This window comes from Canis lupus, chromosome 12 (assembly GCF_011100685.1).
Source record: "Canis lupus familiaris isolate Mischka breed German Shepherd chromosome 12, alternate assembly UU_Cfam_GSD_1.0, whole genome shotgun sequence".
NCBI lineage: Eukaryota > Metazoa > Chordata > Mammalia > Carnivora > Canidae > Canis > Canis lupus.
Window position 1 is genome coordinate 40,984,491 of NC_049233.1, and position 15,105 is coordinate 40,999,595.

General features: G+C 35.8%; 2 long non-coding RNA genes across 7 annotated transcripts in view; one reads left to right on the top strand and one right to left on the bottom strand.

The window, feature by feature from the left end:
• Positions 1-15,105, bottom strand: part of LOC111098331 — a 53,009-nt gene that overhangs the window by 19,105 nt on the left and 18,799 nt on the right. For all 5 annotated transcript variants that reach the window (XR_005367953.1, XR_005367951.1, XR_005367952.1 and 2 more), the window contains one exon: positions 5,155-5,216. This is a non-coding gene — a long non-coding RNA (uncharacterized LOC111098331). The remainder of the gene's footprint in view (positions 1-5,154; positions 5,217-15,105) is intronic.
• Positions 1-15,105, top strand: part of LOC119874204 — a 48,401-nt gene that overhangs the window by 11,758 nt on the left and 21,538 nt on the right. The window contains exon 2 of one of the 2 annotated variants that reach the window (XR_005367955.1): positions 1,126-1,215. The exons of the other annotated variant lie outside the window; for it this stretch is intronic. This is a non-coding gene — a long non-coding RNA (uncharacterized LOC119874204). The remainder of the gene's footprint in view (positions 1-1,125; positions 1,216-15,105) is intronic. 2 annotated transcript variants of the gene reach the window in all.

Here is a 15,105-nt window from a genome sequence, read left to right on the forward strand (position 1 = left end):
ATAAATAACCAACACAATATTGGAGGAGAAGAACAAAGTGGAAAGACTGACACTACCCAATTCCAAAATTTACTAAAAAGCTACCATAATCAAATGTGGTATTAGCAAAAGTCTAGACAAACCTATCATGAAACACAATAGAGGGCCCAGAAATAGACCCACACAAATATTGTCAACTGGTCTTTGATAAGGAGCAAAGGCAATAGAATAGAGAAAAATAGTCTTTTCAACAAATGGTGCTGCAACAACTGTACATGCACATCTGAAAACTTGGATCTAGATACAGACTTCTAGCCTTCACAAAAATTAACTCAAAATGGGTCATAGACCTCAATGTAAAACACAGAGGTATAAAACACCTAGCATGAAACAGAAGAAAATCTAGATGACCTTGGATTTGGTGAGGATTTTTTAGTTACAACACCATGAAAGAAATAATGGATAAGGTGGACTTCACTAAAATTTCAAACTTCTACTCTGTAAAAGACACTTCTACTCTGCAAAAGAATGAGAAGACAAGCTACAGATTGGAAGTAAATATTTGCAAAATATATATTTGATAAAGAACTGTTACCTAAAAATATAAAGTTAATTCTTAAAACTTAATAAGAAAATGAACAACCCAATGTTTTAAATGGCCAACTTTTAAATGATAGCTATTACCAAGGAAGATATACAGGTGACAGATAAGCAAGGAAAAGATAGTCAACATTATGTCATTAAGGAATTGCAAATTCAAACAGCAATGAGATACCACTACACACCTATTAGAATGGCCAAAATCCAAAACACTGACAACACCAACATGTGGAACACTAGGAACTCATTCATTGGTAGGGGGAATGCAAAATGATACAGCCACTTCAGAAGACAGCTTGGTAATTTTTTACAAATGAGTTGAAAACATATTCTCACAAAAGCTTGCACACAAATGTGTATAACCACTTTTATTCATAATTGCCAAAACTTGGAAGCAACTAAGGTGTTCTTCAGTAGGTGAACTGGATAAATAAACAGCAGTTTATTTGCTAGTACTTTGCTAAGGATTTTTGCATCTGTATTCATCAAGGATATTGAACTATAGTTTTCATTTCTTTTGGTGTCTTTGTCTAACTTTGATATCAGGTAATAGTGGCCTTCTGAAATGAATTTGGAAGTGTTTCCTCATCTTCAGTTTTTTGGAAGAGCTTGAGAAGGATCTGTGTTAATACTTCTGTAAGTATATGGGGGCATCTGGGTGGTACACTCTGTTGGGCGTCCGACTCTTGGTTTCAGCTTGGGTCGTGGTCTCAGGGTTGTGGTCTCAAGCTCATGATATTGAGTCCCACATTGGGCTCTATGTTTGGCACAGAGTCTGCTTGAGACTCTCCCCATCTCCTTCTGCCCTCCTCCCAGCTCTCTCTCCAAAGTAAATAAAAATTAATCTTTTTAAAAATACTTCTCTAAATATTTGGTAAAATTTACCAGTGAAGCCATCTGGCCTAATTTTTCTTTGCTGGAAGATTTTTTGATTATCTACTCAATCTCCACACTAATTATGAATTTGTGTAGGCTTCCTATTTCTTCATGATTCACTTTGGGTAGGTTATTTGTTTCTAGGAATTTATTCGTTTCCTTTTGGTTATCCAGTTTGTTGGTGTATAATTGTTCACGGTAGTCTTTTGTGATAGTTTTTATTTCTGTATCATCAGTCATGGTATCTATTCTTTCACTTCTCATTTTATTTATTTGCATATTTTTTCTCTTTTTCTTAGTATAGCTTAGCTTGCCAACTTTGTTTATTTTTAAAAGAACAACTCTTAGTTTTGTTGATTTTTCTCTACTCTCAGTTTTATGTATTTCTGCCCTAATCTTTGTTATTTCCTTCCTTCTTCCAACTTTGGCTTGGTTTGTTCTTCTTTTCCTAGCTCTTTAAAGTATAAAGTTAGCCAAGAGGAAGCCACTAAAACTGCCCTAACTACCAAAATGGTAAACTCAAAGTAATGTTGCACTACTGAAAGAGTAAAGGTAATACAGAATGTTATCATCAAACACTTCAAAGATTCCCTTGAAGAATGGTGATTTCCACAACATTTCCATTGAATTCATTTATTTTGCCTGTGCAGAATGCAGATGGAATTCAGGAAATGGTAGCACATTATTGTAATCAGGTGGTGACTCCAATTGCAGCTGGATTCTAAGGTATATTTTGTTATTGGAAAAAAGCAATATATATCTTGGCTCATGGTATACAGTCATTGAACTAGTTACCGCATCTTTTAAAAAATCTGTAACTGTTAGTAAATATCAGGGACTCTGCTTTTGGATGGCAGGGCCAATAGCACAACTTCAAAGTCCTACCTCAGAGCCATGCCAAGTCTCTAATGCTGTGCCATAATCTACTCCTTGGGAACCTCAGTCACTTCATAACACATATTATCACATAGTTTCATTACACTGGTATCATGAACCAGTTGGTGAGCAGGAAATAACAACTACCCTAAAAAAAACTGTTAATACACATACATGTCAAAGAGTATAAAATAAATCCCTAAAAATATAGGGGCCTGCCACCTCTGTGAAATCTCTAGAGATCCCCTGGTTTAGGACATGTTGACATGTCTTTTCCAAAGTGAAGGAAAATTGCTGCATCTGGACCTCCTAATAAAGTGACACAATGTCTAGTGGGTCTCTTCAGGTTTTAGAAATAAAATATACAGCATTTGGGTGTACAACTATAATCCAATTAACCTAAAAACTAGAAAATTTTAGTGCAGTTGAAAAAGGAAAGCTTCTGCTAAAGATCTAAATTTCTATGGAAGCTTCCCTAATCCATGAGCTGTGTATTGGTCAGGGTTCAATCAGAGAAGCAGAATACTAGTATATACATACATACATTCATGTATGTATTTTTCAATATAAATGATATATATACCCAAGGGATAAAACTCTAAAGCTTCTAGAAAAAAGCATAGAAAATCCTGTGACCTTAGAGATGGCAAATATTTCATAGAAAGACAAAAAAAAAATCATAAAATATATTCCATTGAAATTCAAAGCGTCTATGCATCAAAAGATATCATTAAGATGATTAAAAAGCAAGCCACCACTGGGAGAAAATATTTGCAATACAAATATCTCACCAAAGATTCATACCCAGAATGTATGAAGAATTCCTACTACACAGTAATAGAAAAACAAAACCTTTTTTTAAAAACTGAAAAAGACACTTCACAAAACAAATTATGTGATTATAGTTATACAAGTAGCCAATACACATGTGAAAAGATGCTAAACATTGTTAGTCATCAGAGAAATGCAAATGAAAACTACAATGAGATACCAATTTACACTAACTGGAATAGCTGAAATTAAAAAGATGGACAACATTTGTTACAAATACAACTCTTCTACATTGCTGCCAGGAATATATTAAGATAAAACTTCTTTGGAAAACAATTTGGTAGTTTAAACACATATCGTATAACAGTAATTCAGCTCCTCGGTATTTACACTAAGGATATGAAAATATATTCATTAAAAAACCTGTATAAGAATTCTCATAGCAACTCTTTCATAATAGTCAAAACCAAATCAAACCAAACAAACAAACAAAAAGCAATTAAGGAAGTTAATGTCTAAATTATAATGCGGTATATCCATACAATGAAATTCTACTCAACAACAACAAAAATGAAGTACTGTCTATCAGTTAGGTGGTGCTCTGTAACAAATCATCTCAAAATGTAGTAACTTTGAAACAACAAAAATTATTATATCTCACAGTTTTGTAGGTTCACAGAGTGATTCTTCTGCTGGTCTTGCCTAGGCTCACTCTTGCATCTCTTGGAGATCCAAGATAACTCCACCCACATGTCTGAGGTGAGGCCTTGATGTTGGCTGTGGACTAAAGGCTTCTTAGCACTACTCCCTGGGGCCACTTTTATCCAGATGATCTTATCCTCTAGGGTTTCTCTTTCTCTTTCTGTGTTCTCTCTCTCTCTGTTTCATCAAGACAGCCTAGACTTCTTTATATGGATGTAGGGTTCCAAAATTTAAAATGGAAGCTATCAGCTTTCTTAAGGCTTGGAGTCAGAGGTCAAAGTCAAAAGTCAAGAACTCAAAAGATATCACTTTCAATCAAGTCATAAAAGCAGCCCAGTTTTCATGAGGTTGGAAATAGACCCTATCTCTCAATGGGAAGAGTCCCAATGTTACATTGCAAAGAGACAAGGTAACAGAAAAATGTGATTCAGTGAGAGGGTATTTTCACGAATATAATATCATATACGTACAACAACATAGATTAATCTCTAAACAATACTTTGAAAGAAGCCATTCACAACAGAGTAAATAGTATATTATTCCATTTATATAAAATTCTAGAACAGGGAAAATTGAGCAACGGGATAGAAATCTGAATACCAGTTGCATCTGGTCATGGGGATAGGAGTCAAAAGGTTGACTGCAAACTGGAACAAGGAAGTTTTCTGTCGTGATTGAAATGTGCTATGAACTTTAGGTTATCTTCATTGATTTTAGTTTTTCATGTGAAATCAGCATGTCATACAAATCTATCTTCCTTGCTCATATAATTCATTCCTCTCCATTAATTAGATAACCAAATAACTGAATATCCTATATATTACTCCTATCAGAAATTTACCTCTTAGTGAATTACAGCTTTTATTGTGCTCTAAAAATTTTTCGTTACAATTTGCTTCTCAGTACCCAAAAATGTCTATTTATTTCCTTGTTCCTCCATATTGCTTTTCTTGTAGCTTATCAACTTTTGAGCACAAAATCTATAGAAAAAGTGAGAAATGACTTAAAGAGGGTTTTCCCCCAAATTTTGATGTAGCTAGAGGAAATAAGTTAATAAGGAAATCTGTGTTTGTACATAATTCAAAAGAACAGAAATCTGTTTTTTTTCTCCTCTTACCACCAAACAAAAAAAATATAACTTTTATAATGGGGCATTATATATATTTATATTTATATTTATATTTATATTTATATTTATATTTATATTATTTATATTTATATGTGTAAAAGTAAATAGACCAGTATAGTGATCCCATTATCTAACCCTAGCAAACATAAACAGGCCAGTCTTGCCCCATCTGTATACCTAAATCCAATGCTATTAGGGATGGACCATCTTGTTATACTTACTCTTCAAAGATTATCTAAGACAGCCATGTGTGTTTTTAATTTACTCCATTAACTAGATGAACCTGAAAATAAATCAAAACTTTTGTTAAAATACCAAAGTAATTAATAACTTTTGGTCCTGAGAGGCAATTTTTTATCTGATGAGAGGCAAAGAAAAAACAGTACGTTACATTCGTATTATATTTAAAGAGTTCCCATAGCTCTCAGTCTCATAACTGCTACGTTGCCATACAACTGATGGCAAATGTTTTTCAAATGACATATTGCAATTGTCCAGCACATATTTTATCAGTAGAAGGAACTCACAAATAGAAGATTTTCGTTGGGAAAAAAAAAAAAAAAGCTTAGAACTCATAAGATTTCCTTTTGTAACACTTTTGCATCATAATTACAAGTGATCAGAACATGTGTATCCAGTGTAGAATCTCAGTGAAGTAGTATGTGGTGTCTGATGGACCTAACAATTCATTTCATACATATTCGCTCATCATTTCAATTATCTTTTGTAAAATGGATAAAAAGTCATACTTTTTCATTTTGACATTTTTCAAGTCCTTGTATACCAATGGATTAAATTCAATAATTAGATGATTTCCATAAAATCTCCATTATTTGAGAACCTCACTTTCTATTGTGACCTCTGTGTGGCAAAATTTTTTCACTTAAAATATAACAACTACATTTTAGCACTCTAGAAATAATATTGAATTGTCTTTGTTCTTCAAGACACTGGTCCAGTATGTTTTGTTTGACTGGCATATAAAACAAATAAATACAGCTTCCTTATATCCTGTGTAATCTTCCTGACTTGAGCATTCTCAATATGGTCATTCAGCCTGAGCACTTGTCTTACCTGAGTTCCATCTATCTGATTGAAAACAGTTTACAAACAATTAGTGCAACCTTCAGTGTTGGTCTAGGCTAGTCAGCATCTCAAAATAATTGAACCATTTACTTTTTTCTTCTCAAAATATCTGTTTGAGGCTCTTTTTGTTTATTTTATATTCTGTTCAGTCCTTTATACATATTAGGGCCAGAATTTTAAAAAATAGTCATTAACTTAACGATGTTGAAATAACAGGATGAAAGAAGACATGATTCCTAATGAAATCAACTTCTTCATCAAAATGGAGCTGCTGTTGACCATCTGGAATGTTTTGTTGAATTTATAATTTCCTTTTACTTTCCTTCACCCTTTTTTTTTTCTCCCTCTAGAAGTAGTCTAGTTCTCATAAACATATTTATTGTTTCTGTTGTCATTTTTATTTGTTTGTTTGGGCTATTTTGATCCTTTTCCTTATCTTCATGATTTTGTTCACAAGAGACTTCAGTTTCCCTGTGTTGTATTAAGAGAAATTGGACATTGTAAAGCTACTGCTGTCTTCTTTTTCCAGAATAGGTTTTTGGCTTCTAGTTGAATACTTCTTTTTATCTTATTTAAATTTCAATATATTCAATAATTCAGAAAAAAATGTACAAAATTAATCTGAATTTAAGATATGCAAAAGTACAATTAAAATGCATATCTGAAATTGTTCCTACATTGTATAGAACTACATAAATTGGGAATGAAATCACTCCTGAAATCACTCCTACCATGTATATTAACTTGTTGATGGATACGTGTAGGAATTTTTATCTTTGGAACACTACTTTCTTCAAGTCATTTTACTGCATTTGGGGCAATTTTGTGTGTTGTTTCACCATACCAGTGTCAATCTTATATATTTTTTTCATCCAGAACTACTGTCAGGACAAGATGCATTTGACAGGCTAATGTATGATTGTATACATTGGGATGCATAAAACGTAACCTCACACACAGACATTCTGAATGCATGTGGTACTGCTATGGTTTTTGCTCTATAAACCCAAGCATTCTAATAAACTCTCTCTTGAATAATTCCCATCAAAAAATATATAAAGTATTTAAAATTATATATTCTGAATTATTTAGTTTATCCGTAACAAAACTTCCATCTTATGTACATATTGTAAAGACCAAATCTTCCACTAACAATTTTGCATGTCTGATCATCGGAAGAAATTTCAGTAGACTAGCTTCAGGTTCATGCATTCCAAACCTTGCTTCTCCTGCATGGCCCTCATATCTAGGGCTGAGTAGATAGGGAATGTTCGTATTGCAGCATAATCTGTGGTCCTACACTTATGAGTTGGATGAGTCAGCACTGGCCACAATAGTGGTTGGTATTCCTGAAAGTCATTCCTATACCTGGACACCTAGCAATAAAAAACAATATGAAGTTTTGTTGAGTTATTTAAATATGCCCCAAAAGTAAATGCTTCCTCAGCTTAACTCCCTTTATTTGTCTCTCAAAACCCATGCCATTCTAAAACCTGATACCTTCAGGCAAGTCTAACAAGAGCAAAAAATGGAATGGAAAGGAACAATTGTGTTAACTAGTGAAAGTATCTTACTTTGGCAAATTTTACAAAAACATACGACATATCTAATCTCTCTCTCAGGCCCTAGAAGTCGTCCATGAAAGTGAGGGACTCTGACGTATCATTACTTTTATAGTCAATCTGCTTCTGATGACCACTAGCAAGATACATCCCAGTAAATTATAGTTTATTGATTACTCTTGACATATTGCTGATGATAATATGCAACAAAGAAAAATCAGGTAGAATTAATAAATTACTTAGCTATTATACAATTTAATAGTTATATATAAATTAATTATATAATATTTACATATTTAATAATTAAACAACAGTAGCTCACACATGTATAGCACTTACTATGCAGCAGGTACTTTTCCAAGGTTGTTTGATCTTCACACCAGCACTATGAGGTACTTAGAGGTCTTAGAGGATCTAAGAAAATCTTTATGCAGAATTCTAAGACAGAAATCCAAATGTCTCTTTTTGGCCAGGCAGGTAGGATAAAGGGGAGAAGCCATGGGTGTAATGGCACTAGGCATTTATCTACTCCCTCACCCCTGGGAAGACTATTGAAATGGAGAGCTAGGTGCCATATTAGGATCACTGTTTACATCCAGGGGCTTGTGGCTCTGCAGAAATACTAGCCCAGATTTTCTTATTTTAAAGAGAAATAGAAATAGGAATTGTGTGTGTGTGTGTGTGTGTGTGTAATCTCCTAATTCAAGATATTGAGTTTATGTTTAAAAAGAAGAACAACTTGTGGGCCAACAAAAGAACTTATGGTTCTCTATCTTCTCTAAGACAGGGCTGTTCAGCCACAACATTCTTTGCAAAATCTCAGAGTATAATTTGTATTTCTACATTCCATTTTCCATGTCCATTCAAAATTTTTGTAATTTGCTGCTTCAGCTGGTAGCACATTCCCTAGCATGATGCTTGTCCCAGAGGAGGTGCTTAGTATATACCTGTGGTTGAATACATGAAGTCAGGTTTGTCATATTCCCTGTGTTAGAAGCAAAGCTTCAGCTCTATAATCAAGATGCTTGCAGGGGCTGACATGAGAAAAGGTAACCAGAGAACAACATTTAACTGTTTACTACAGGTGATAATTTAAGTGGGGTAATCTATATTTAAATGTATATTAATTTTTCTCCTGGTTACTCTTTGTTGGTCAAGTATCAGATTAACCTAGGAGTAAAGAAATATAGAGACAGACATAAAGTACTGATCAAAGTCTTAATTAACAGTTACAAATATTTCAAGCTCCCAAGGCACATGTCCCACTTTAATCTCAGCTGTATGAAATTTGTAATTGCTCTCTAAAAGCACAAAGTCAGCTAATTCAACGACCTTTGCTCCAGGTATCTTGCAGCCCCCAAAGCTGCACTGTTAGCAGGAAATCTCAAAACCTCAGAAATGTAGCTCTAGTACTCATGTTATAAGACAGTATAAATTCCCATAAGTGCAGTAAACTCACACTTTATTTATACTGTTATAAGACAGTATAAATTCTCATAAGTGCTTTCCATTAACTTCATTTTATCTATTTTATTTTTCTATTAAATTGGTATTTATATGTCTCATACTTCCAGTGACCAAAGGCTCATGTCAATGATTGAAATTGTTATTTCCAGAAATCCGAGTAAGATGGTTTGACTAACATCTGCCTGTTCTGATTTTTGTGCTCTGTGGATCTGTCTGTCTGTGCATATCACTGGAATTTGTAAATATCTTGTCTAAAGCTGTTCTTTTAAACAAGAAAGACAGGGGGAGGCTCACCTTCTTTCTATCCCCTCTCTCCTGTGCCCAGTGGCCTTGGTCTCTGCTGTTGTCATTTACAATTCAGTCTGTTTTATTTCTTTAATCCAAGCATGTGATTAGGCCCTTCTGGAGCTTTGCCAGACAACTCAGGAGTTTCAGGCCTCCAGTGTCTATCCCCCAAGGCAGCAAACTCAATCTATTTAGAGAGCTGTTAATTAAGTGAATTATGTTTGGTCAGGTATTTAGGAGCAAAGAAAATCAGAATAGAAATGATAACTGTGCCCTTACAAAAAGACTGAGTAAGCTATATGCAAATTAAAAAAAAAAAAGCAACCCAACCAAAAGAATCCCTCTACAAGGGTTTTTCCTGTAGTCTAGTTTAATTTCTTTCCCTAACCATTTGAGAGAAATACACTTGCTCTTTAGTGACATCATCCTCATCCCAAATATGCTTGTAAATTTGGGCAAAATGCAAAGAAGAACTGAGGGGAATGTAAATACTGTATGTTCTCTCTACAGAATTGTTCCGGGAAATGCCATTCACTTAGAAACCGAGTTCTAGGCAGTATGTCTGCCATCTGTAGTCCAGATGATGGTGATTGTGGCGATGAATTAAACATTTAGAAATAAACCCTAATGGTTGTTACTGTTTTCAAGGATAAGGCAACTGAAATATTGTTTCATTACTCATAATGCACAAAATAGCTAGAATTTGTTTATGTGTCATGTATTCATAACTTCGAGAATATATTTAAGAAGACACAGTGACTGTGGCTTTTTGAGTGTATTGGCACAATCTACCCAGAGGCTATGGTGCGTGCATAATGTGCTAGGACATGAGGACACTGCCAGAAGCTTGAAAGCATTATTATCATCATTATTACTACTCTTTAATGAGGAATCATGCTCAAAGATTGATTGTTTCCTATATTGCCGCACACTAGTGAGCATGACTCCACACCTATCAATCGGTTCATCGTGAATACTCCCATCCCTGCAGCTATGAAAGGACATTTGTAAAACTGTTCATGATTTTTTCCTGAGTAAGATGCAAAGAAAACAAAATGGGTATGTTTCTTCAGCACAACCCTTCAAGAACAGGCAAGCTAAAATGGACATATAAAAGAAAAGGGTAATGAAAATATTCAATATATTCATAAGATATTCAAAATCAAGGCCCATAGAAGGCTGTCATGGGTTTTGTTTTGTTTTGTTTTGTTTTTAATGTGATTAAAAAAAAAATAAAAGCAAATTTTACTTGGCTGGTGGGGTGGTAGGAGTAAGTAATGGTGGTGGAATCATCACCTTTCCTCCGAAAATCAACACTCAATTCTGATACGAAGTGAGATTTTAAAGGTTGTTTGTACATTCTACAAGGTTAAAAAGGAGACATACAGTCCAGAAAATACAGTTGGATAGAAAATGAGTGGCTGATATCAAGCAGGATTCGGGAGGTGGTGAGGTACAGAAATGCCCTGTGGTGCCAAGTGCAAAAATAGTTGAAGCAGGCTACTCACCTAAAACTTAAGATACTTAGTAAAAGACTCTAGGTTTTGAAAAGTTAAAGAATGTCCTAATCTTCTTTCAAGTCTGTCTATTCTTTTTTACATTCTGTGTACTTCTCTACCAATAACCGAAGCAACTAGTTGTTTCAATCAAAGAGCAGATGTTTGGGGTTGAAAATGCTGGCAAGGGAGTAGCTGAAGTGATCCCGAGTGGGTTCAGGGATGGATGGGGACGGTTTGGGTACCAAAAGCAGCTTGAGAAGAGTCCTATCCAGTGGTTTCTGAAACCAGCCCCCACAGTCTCATGAAACAAAATTATCAAATTATCAGGGATTTTGCGAGCCAGCTATTACGTGTGGCAAGTTATTGAAAATTATATTAAACTTGAAATTAAATAAATTATATTAAAAACAAAGATGATAAACACTCAAATCCCTCCAATTCTTAATTATTTCACAGCATTTTACTACTATCTGTGCTTTTGAGGTGATTTTGTTACATCCGAGCTGTGTGATAGAAATACCATGCTACTAATGCTGCACTAAACAATAACTAGCTGGTAGCTTGAAATCTGCTACCCAGATCAACATTTCCTGGGACATTCACTGGTCCTCACTGCAGCATACCATCTCCAAGACAGGGCCTGGTCTTTGCGTCAGACCTAACTCTAGAGGCAAAATAGAATCCCGTTAGATGCAAGAAATCTATAAATGTAGAAAAGAAAGTACCAAAACCAACATTTCTCTGATATTGCTTGTCTATAATTTTTGAATGTTCAGCCATTCACTTAATGGTAGTTATTGAGCACTTTCTATCATCATGCTAGGCTTTCTAGATACAATGAAGAGATGTGATACCATCCCTCAGGGAACCCATGGCCCAAAATGCCACAGAGGAGTAGAGACATGATAGAGATTGGTATGGGAGGGAAACACAAGGTGCATGGAAGTACAGAAAGGGAAACCTGGTAAGACAGGTGTGGCACAAACAACGTAAACAAAGCAACACTTGGTGCTTGGCTCTTCGGGAATCTTACAGGAAGACAGCATAAAACTGTGCACTGTCCCTTGAATCTTCCCATGGCTCTGAGGAGCATGGCTTGTTCTCTAGGAGAGGCCTGCATGCAGCTGCAGCTGGGTGAAGTTGGGGAGGAGCAAGCGTCACCTACCAATGACAGAACAATGGAATTGGAAGGCTTTCCGGCCTGAGGAATGGCCTTGTTCATGAGAAGAGTAGCCTGGTAATAGAAGTTTGTCCATTCCAGGTGGTAGCTTTGCATTCCTTCTCATTCACCCAGGCTGGGGGTGTTTGAGGGAAGATAGGAAATTCTTAGAAAAAGGAGGCCTGATCTGAATTTTGAAGGGTATAAAGATGGAAGAAGAGACCAGATGAAAAATCACATCAGTGACAACCACCCTGACGTCATGGTTAATTCTCATCTGAAAGAGGGTTATTTCTGAAATTCTTAGAAATAAACTTGGAAGGTAAAAAGAGAGAGGAGATAAGAGTGTGGGAAAGGGATGAGAAGTATTGCCACTGAATTGCTGTTAAGATTTTCAGTTGGTCCCTGAGATTGGGCCAGGAGCTCTGAAATAATGATTAAATTCTCATCCAGTTCCTGGACAAATACTTCTAATATCAGGCAACTGAGAAGTAAATTGAAATGACACTATTAGAAATAAGTGTCTATGTATAATAATTTTCAGTCTCTTTGCCTGAAAGAAGAGATTTCATCATCTGTATTCATTGCTTTTGAAACTGCTAAACTGAATCCTATATTTCTTCATGTTAAATTGAAGCCTATAGTTATCAAAATGCTGACAAGTTGAGTTATTGGTTATTCTCAGGGCCCATGCAAAGACTTTACCATTAATAACATTCACTGTGTACATTGATAGAAGAGACTTATTTAGAGCTACTAAATGTGTTATTACAACTTATTCTGTATGCCCTAAGAAGTCATTTTTGACTTATGGAGGAAAAGAAGGATATTTGCAGGGGGCTGACAAATGATAAAATACCACTGCCAATAAAAGAGGGGGAAATGTAGCAACGCAATTCTACAATAACTCAGTTAAAATCTGCTACTCTCTCTTTTTTTTTCAGCAACGTTTACCATGCTCATCTCACAAAAAATAAGGGGTGAAACCAGAAAAGGAGAACCCAGATGGAGAAATATGTTTCAAATGCTGATTTATCATGTGAACTTAAAAATTCCTGTAAAGAAAAAAAAATTACCTATTTATTTCACACTAAAAATGTCCCAAATTACAAGCCTGTCATGTGCTTTTAAGAAAAAAAAAATAAGAAGAAGGAAGTGTTTTAAAAAGTTCTAATTTATCATATAAAAGGAGTGGATCAAGGGTAAATATGGTGCTTCTACTATGGATATGGGAAGACTTATTTGGTAAAAAAACAAAAAAAACAACAAAAAAAAACTTTAATTTTCCTTTTTAGGATATGGTTACCCGTGTAAGTACCTCTCAAACTTTTGTGTATATCAACCCATGAACTATATTGAGAAGTTCCATATGGACCATTTTGAACCCATGCCTTTAGATGTGATGCTATACAGACAACATCTGTAACTATAATGCCATATATATATATGTAATATATATATATATATGTAATAACTATATTCCACAGCCCCACAGCACAAAAACATACATGCACAATCCAAGAATGAACTGGGGAAATGATGACACATTTAGCGCCACTTATCCATGCTATTGATTTATATTTATTCTATTGATTCATTAGTTGATTATGCTGCATAGTTCCTCCATCCCAAATACTATGCTAGGCAGCATAATAGACACAGAAAAAATACCTAATTCCTCTCCTAAGGAAGGTATCTTCTAGAAAATGGAGAAGGGCATAAAAAAAATCACAATATAATAAATAATTTTTGTCAAAAAGGCATGGAGGACAGTACTACAGAATTGCCCAGAATGGAGGAATTCACTTTGCTCAGACCCAGGGAAGGCTTCACAAAGAAACTGACACTTAAAGTAATAGGATTTTGCCAGACAGGGTAAGAGGAAATGTCTGAAATTAATAAATTAATTCTAAAAAATAAACACTACAGAAACATGATCAAAAGATTTCTTGAATATCAGTACACAGACCACATGAGAGACCTTTCTGAACTGTGGGCCATTTTCTGAGGTCTTGGGTTGTTTGTTGCCACAGCACAGCTAATTTTTATCCTTTCTAATACAGTTGTGTTATTGTCTTGTCGGTGCCATAGGGGCAGGTCATGGTACATGTAGGTGGTGAGAACTCAGTTTCCCTGAAAAGAGCAGATGCTCTCAGAATGATCAGGCCTGACATAAGAAATAAGGATTTTGTAGGCAAGTTGGGAGAGAGAAAATGTTCCTTTCCATTGGGGCCATTGGTCTAGGGCAAGTAGATTCCTCTAGCATTTCTGATGCTGGGAGTAAGTGTAAGGGGTGGTGAGTGCATGGAAGCTTCCATCTCCTCAGAAGAGATGGAGGGAGCCAGTAGCTCCTGTAACAGGCTTGTGCCTGGTCAGCAACGTAGTTCTCGGGGTTGCATCTCGATAAAGATGCATTTTCCCAAAATCCTTTTCCCCAAATCCTCAATAAAGCCTTGCTTAAAGGTAGAGGTTGGTCTCAGGTGTGTTGTAAGCAATTAGGGAAAGCTCTCCCTTGTTTCCATCACATCAGTAAAGGAGAGAGCAGCGCCCCTGTCCCAGGAGGTCACAAGTGAAGAACCACCCCGCCCAGCTGAGGATCGGAGAACAGGGAGTAAGAAGAAAGTCTTACCAGCAGCGTAGTAATTGACTGGGTTTAGTTCTTTCCTGTCAGAAGCACAGGTAAAACAAAGGTGCTGAGCTCTAAAAATAGCCTCTGTCACTGGCCTACCTTCCGATCTCCGTGAGTTGCAAGCTGCAATTTCATGGTGCAAATGGACATTTTCCATGAGGGTTACCAAGTAGGAAACGTGTCATTCTGTCTTCCCTGTTATCAGCTCCCGTGCGGTAACATCATGGTGCAGTAACAAATAAGAATCTCAGTGGCATAAAATAAGAAAGATTTATTCCGTGTTTATCTATGCACTTAATGAACGTCAGCTGTATCCTCTGCTCAAAGTCATGCTCTTTCAGGACTCGGGCTGAGGGGGCAGCCTTCTTCTGACATGTGGCCAGTCACTGGCAGAGGGAAACAGGGCAACGCAAAGCCTTCACCGGCCTTAAAGCTTCCACCCAGAAGTGATGGATGTTACTTCCATTGACCCAGTGCAAGTTCCA